Source organism: Tupaia chinensis, unplaced genomic scaffold (genome assembly GCF_000334495.1).
Source record: "Tupaia chinensis unplaced genomic scaffold, TupChi_1.0 Scaffold150243_1, whole genome shotgun sequence".
Taxonomy (NCBI): Eukaryota; Metazoa; Chordata; class Mammalia; order Scandentia; family Tupaiidae; genus Tupaia; species Tupaia belangeri.
In genome coordinates, this window is record NW_006210084.1 from 1,514,473 (window position 1) to 1,521,137 (window position 6,665).

The following is a 6,665-nucleotide window of genomic DNA, read 5'->3' on the forward strand; positions in this document are numbered from 1 at the left end:
GGGAACATTGATTCTAATTACTTGAGTATTATATTTCCAGCTTAAATTTCTGTACACTGGCAGGAAGCATTTTGCTAATGCAATGCTTTGGTAATCAGCCAAAGCTAAAAAAAATATTTAGGTCAATCAAATGGAAGAAAAGCTCAATGTAGGTTTTTAGGCTGTCATTTTCCTTTTATGAAACAAAAATTCATAAATTCAGAGAAACATGTTTGGGATCTAGTCCCAGCCCCAATCATTACCAACTAATTTCATAACTTAGTGAAGCCTTCTTACTTTTTGTAATCTCTACTTCTCTGTCCCTAGTAGTCAACATATATTTGATCACTAATGACCTCCTTAAAAAAAAGTACTAGAAGATTCTTAAGATACAGTCTTGAAGTAAATAGTATTCAATTTTTATAGGTTTATAGGTATCTTTACATTTCTACCTAACATAGATCATGGTCATGGAATGACAAGTTCTACAGAAACAATTTTTCCAAAATTCCAAATTCTGTCCACTTTTGCCTCTTTCATGATGCCTATGTCTGCATATTCTCCTTGTTCTTTCAAATTGCTTCTAATCAGCTGCTTCCCATTTTCAATGGCCTGAGTAATCAGATAATTAATCTTAGAATTATTCATAAAATAAGAGCGATTGAGTCAGAGTAAAGACCAAGTCCCAGTCAGTTTACAGGGTGCAAAAACTATTTTACCATAATGTGTGAAATCTCAAAATTAGTCGTTGTACCTATGGAGATAATCATAGTGACCAGTCTGGCTTTTTCAATATTGGTACATCATTGGTTCCATTTGTCAAATATTTATTTATTCATTTATTTATATTTTTATTTAAATTAAATTTAATTTTTTTGGAGAGGTTTTTGCTATAGGGCGTGTGTGCTCACCAGAAAGACAGAGAGAGACAGAGAGATAGAAAGCAAGAAATCACCCCCCAGGGGGGATGACCACGCTGCAATCCCTTCTCCTCTATTCTCCTCCCAGGATCTTGGGCATGCACGCACACGTGCCCGGCATGAATTTAAGCCACCGGGTCCGGGACTTGAACTGCGGTCGACTACGTAGGAGTCCAGCAACATAGCCATTACACTAACTGCTGGTCCCCTCAAATATTTATTGATCCAAGAGCATGATTGAACTTAGTCGTACTCACAAAGTTATCTCACTCTGTCAGATTAGGCCAGCCGACCTCTTCCCCCTTTCCTTGGATGACTCAGCCTGTCTTAAGTTTTCTGTCTAAGGCTCAAGATATGACATCAGCTTTAGATAACAATTGCCTTCTCCCTCCTCACCACAAAGCACATACCAAGATTCTGTCTGCATTCCACCTTTAGGAAAGCAAGTTTGATGATACCACACAGGATGCCAATCTGAGATGGGAGCTTCCTTGATAGATCAGACAGAAGAGGATGCTGAGGACTTTGCTGTAGTGGAGGTGTCCATACCCTGGGTTGAAGGTATAAGGACATAGTTCACAAACTTCAGTGTGAGTCAGAGTAAAAATGCAGTTTCCATGGCCCCACTCATAGGCACTCAGATTCAGAATATCTGGAGTTTAGCCAGCAAATTACTATTTTAATTTACTTCTGGGGGTTGGGAGAGGGTATTTCAGACCCCGGAGGAATGAGGATTATTCTGGAAATCAGGTTTAGGTGGTGCACTTCCCAGAGTGCACAGAGCAAAGAAATCAAAAGTAGATGATGGTTGGACCATCCTTGGAAAGGAGTGAGAAGTCTTCATTCTGTTTCTGAGCAGTATTTGTATAAAAGCCAGAATAATATGCTTGACTAAAAGAAAAACATCTAAGATGGAATAAAGAGCATATAAATATGGAGTATTTTAATTTCTTGTAACCTTATTTAATAAGAAAATTTTGGCAACAAAGTTAGCTACCAGATTTACTTCCAGATTTGAAATGACTCCAGAAAGGGTCTGCATGCCATCTGGGAGGTGGGGTTAAAAACAGAGTATTTCACTTTCTGAACCTGGCTGAGTAGAAGGTGCCATCGTGGGAGTTGACATCCACCACAGCAAGGACTAAAAGGTTCAATGCAAGGAGCCCAAGAGCCAAGACATATGCCTGAGGCTGTCGGTCAAGATTGTACAAGTTTCTGGTCAGATGGACCAACTCCCCTTCAACCACATTATGCTGAAGAGGTAATTCAGGTTTTGCTGAAGAGGTTGTTCATGAGTCGCACCAACTCGCCACCTCTGTCCCTTTCCAGGATGATCTGCAAGATGAAGCTTCCTGACTGGGAAAACAAAATAGCTGTGTTGTGGGGACAGATGATGTGTACGTTCAGGAGGTGCCCAAGCTGAAGGTATGTGCACCACACATGACCAGCCGGGCCCCCAGCCGCATCCTCAAGACAGCGCAAGATCCTCACCTTCAACCAGCTGGCCCTGGACTCCCACAGGGCCTGTTGCACTGTCCTGCTCTCCCATCCTCGCAAGGGCCATGAAGTGTACCGGCATTTCGGCAAGGCTGCCGCAACTTCACACAACCGCATCAACTCTACATCTGCTCCAAGGGCCGGAAGTTCAAGCATGACAGAGGGCAACGTGCCAGCCAAGGTTACAAAAATTAACCCTGGACCCTACCCTATTTTTAAAAAGCTTTAGGATTCTGACAAAAAAAAAAACAGAAAAAAAAAGTTTCAAAGGGACACGGAATTTGTTAGCCTTTAACAAATTAATAGCATGAAAGACAAGCTTGAACTTGAATGGATCCTGCTATCCCTTTGATGTGAGGCACGTTCAGTTTAACACAAGTCACTTTCTGTGAGGAGGTTCTTAGCTCAGAAATAATGTTAAAACAGCATATATCCCCTCACCCATTCTCCAGCATCCTTGCCCACTGCCCACTGCCCATTGGAACTCGGACACTCTCTAGGACCCATTGAGTTTCTACCTTGTGGGTTAAACCCACATAGTCCAGATTTCACATTATTCTTCCCACCTTTACTTCATCCACATTCTCATCCCTTCAGAACTGCTGTCAGAGAGCTGTCAGGGAAGCAGCATCCATAAATACTCTCCACACTACATGCTAACTCCTCAAAATGTCTAAAGCAAGTAAATTACCAATACAAAGGAATGGGCCTTGATAATGAGTTCAGATGTTAAGAAAGTGATCTCTTTTCCCAGAACTTCAAATTGTCCTGCCTAGCTCATGCTTGCTCTCAAGTCTAATTCTACCTAACAATCACCAGCATTTTTGGTTTACTCGGCACCAGGCACTATTCCAAACCCATTAGTCCACTAACTCATTTAATCTTCCTACGACCCTATGAGAGGTGTACAATTATTGTCCTGGATTTGCAGATGAGGAAACTGAGGTTTGATGAGGTTTAGTAGGCTTAGTAACTAGCCTTACTAAAATTAGCTTGAGGCATTCCTAACCGGTGGAGTCAGCATTTAAATCCAAGTGTTCTGACCCAGTTCCAGCTAATAAGCATACCTTCAACTATCTTTTAAGATTGGAAGTACATAGCCCTGGACTCTTCTAAATTCGTTACAGCTGCATTTTTTTCTATGCACATGAAAATTATGATTCATGAATTTTTCTAGGTAACCCTGATTATTTCCCTTAAACATGGAAAAGAATCACTTTGAAGTTCTGCAAATTTGCCCAACTTGTCCACTACCACCGGCCCAACATCATCCCCAAAATGATCCTTGATTGCTCTTGCTCCATTCTGGATAGCCCAACCCAGTTCTCAGCCCCAAATGTTCTGAGAGTTGCTCTCCCCAGCCTCAAGCTAAATTCCAGTTAGTTTTTCAGGCTAAAAGAAGGTCAGGCTGGCTGGTAATGATGCTTTATTAATTGGATCCCTGCTGGTGTTCTTTATTTCCAGCCAGGCTCAGCCTTCCCCCAGCAGCTTTTTCACCATGCGCGTATGAGCCCATGAGACTTTAATAAGGAAAACGTGTCCCTATGTAGCAGCCCAGAAATCAGCAGGGCCAGGGTATGGCCACGCTGATGCAAATACCCTAAACAAGAAGCCTGCTGGTCACTGGGAGGCCATGAAGCTCCAGTCTTCAGCATGGCTGAAGAAGTTGATCTAGACTACTGGAAAACAAATGGCCATGCTGGCATGTGCTCATGAGGCTGGTTAGGAGTTCAGTTTAAACAATCAAAAATTAGTATTTCTCAAGAGTACTCAAAAAACAGCCAAGAGCAAGAATAAGATTCTACTTATCCTACCCTCAGCTCCTAACATTCTCTCTAGCAAGACTCCACAGGTTCAGTGTTGGGAATGGATTTAAAACTGATGCCACTAACAAGCTGTAATAAAAAAAAGAAAGAAACACACAAACACACACACACACACACACACACAAAACTGATGCCACTGATATGTTAAGACAATTCTTTTGTACTTTTTAATTTAGAAATATTTGAATATTTCCCAAAATAGTGAAAGTAATATGATGAAGCCCCAGTAGCTATCACCCAGTCCGACAATTATGAATTCTGCCCCATTCACAGCCACATCTTCAACCACCCACTACCAGACACCTTATTTCATCAGAAAATATGTTAGTATTGATCTGTAAAATAGTGGTTCCCAGCTGGGAATAAAGTTGCTCACATGGAGACACCTGGCACTGTCTGAAGACATGTTTGGTTGTCACAGCTGGGGAAAGGGTGCTATTGGCATCTAGTGGGTGGAGCTCAGGGATGCTGCTCAACATCCTCTAATGCATGGAAACCACCCCTCAGCAATCAATGATCCCATCATGTCAATAGTGATGTTCTAAAAGGTAAAGACTTTAAAAACATAGCCACAATGCTATTATCACATGTGAAAACAATAAATCCCATTATATTTTAGTGATGTGCAAGGTGCCCAGAGCAGAAATTGGGACTTTTATTCTTAAATTTTGATTTGAAAGGTAAAAAGATCTCTATGAGGATTGGTATTAATATTTTAAAGTAGCTTACAACAATTAACTCATGAGGTTCCAGTGAACTCATTCATCCTCAAGTTAGTCCAAGAATATCAATTATGCTTCTCATTTTCAGATAAAGTCAATGAAAGGAGTTCTATTCTCTAATTGCTTTGAGACCTCTCCCTGTCAATCCCAGTTCTGTCCATGGAATTTTTAAAATACATATAAAATTGCAGCATAGAAAAAAAAATTAGAAATCACCCAGCCCAACATTTTCACATCAGCAATCTGAGACCCAGACAGCTTTTCTACCAAAGAACACAGCAGGTTTAATAAATGTATTTGTAGAATTTATGGAAGCATTTTTTAAACTGTATTTTTCTATTCATGGTAGAATGTGCATAAATGTAAAGGAGAGAGAGAGGCACTCTCAACAGGGTCTCATCATGCCATGATCCCCTTTCTTCAGCCCCCTGGCCCGTGAGGATTCTGGGTATGTGCATATGTACCCAGTGTATTTTCAGGCCAGCCAGAGGATCTGCAACCACTGTCAGCCACATGGCTTCCAGCATTGCTGTTCAGTTTGCTACCTACTGTGTCACCAGGCCAGGCCAGAATTAAGGTATTTTTATTCCGTTTAATAATTTTTTTCACAAAACAAATATTAATTAAAGAGATATAAAATGTGTAAAGCCATAGATATAAAATACAAAACTTGATGTTTGCACATTTCTGAAATACTAAAATATAAAAATAATACAAATATAGGTATTTTTTGCATTTGAAATCCAGGTCCTAATTTCCATTCAGGACAATAGGTAATGTATGTGTAGAAGTCTAGGACTGAGCAGGAGGGACTCTACTGGATGAATGATTTGTGGAGGTGAACAGTAGTTTAAGGGGCAGAAAAAGAGAGGATCAAGGAGGGTCCTGAAATCCAGGAAGAAACGTTAAGTTTTTATTCCAATGATTCATACAAAGCTCTTGAACGGTCCTGAAGATGCAAGTGGAAATGCCAGCTTAGGGTTCAAATAGGGAAGGTTTTGGAAGGGGAAGCCATGCCAGAAAAAGACAACATGTTAGGGAAAAACTATTCCTACTTCATGGAGGGTGATTAATTAAATGCTGCCCTACTTGGAAAGGCATTCAGAAAACCACAAGTGTTAGGTGACTATGAAACATTATTGATACTGCTGAGAATCTTTAAAAATAATAATGGCATGAGTCAAAGCATGGAGGTTAGATAAGATTACAAGAAACTATTCTGCTGCTTGTAAAAAGGTGCCAAAAAAGAGAATCATAAAAACATTATAATGTCATTCCAAAAACAGAAGTGGAAAAACTCAAGGAAGTGATCAGTTCTCTTTCCTCATTTGTTTTGTTTTGGGTGTGAGGCATCAAAACACTCATTCTGGGGCCAGCAGGTGGCGTGGTGGTTAAGACGCTGGACACTCCCACATGGACAACTACGGTTCTAGTCCAGGACCTGGTGGCTTGCTTTCTCACTTTCCTTCTGTATGTGTGTGTGTGTGTGTGTGTGTGTGTGTGTGTGTGTGTGTGTGGTCAAATTAAATTAAATGAATGAAGAAATAAAATATAAACAAACAAACAAACAAAAACACTCATTCTATTTGGAGACAGTTTCCCATTGTGTGGATGTTGATAGATTTTTCTAAGAGGAAACCAAGAGACTTCAGATAATTCCCTCTCCCAGAATTCACAGTGGCTGGGGCTTGAGAACATGATCTAGGCTTAAACAATCAGAA

General features: G+C 40.5%; 1 pseudogene; it reads left to right on the forward strand.

The window, feature by feature from the left end:
- The first annotated feature begins 1,378 nt into the window (after positions 1 to 1,378).
- Positions 1,379 to 2,591, forward strand: LOC102472319 (60S ribosomal protein L18 pseudogene; annotated as a pseudogene).
- Positions 2,592 to 6,665: the final 4,074 nt, after the last annotated feature.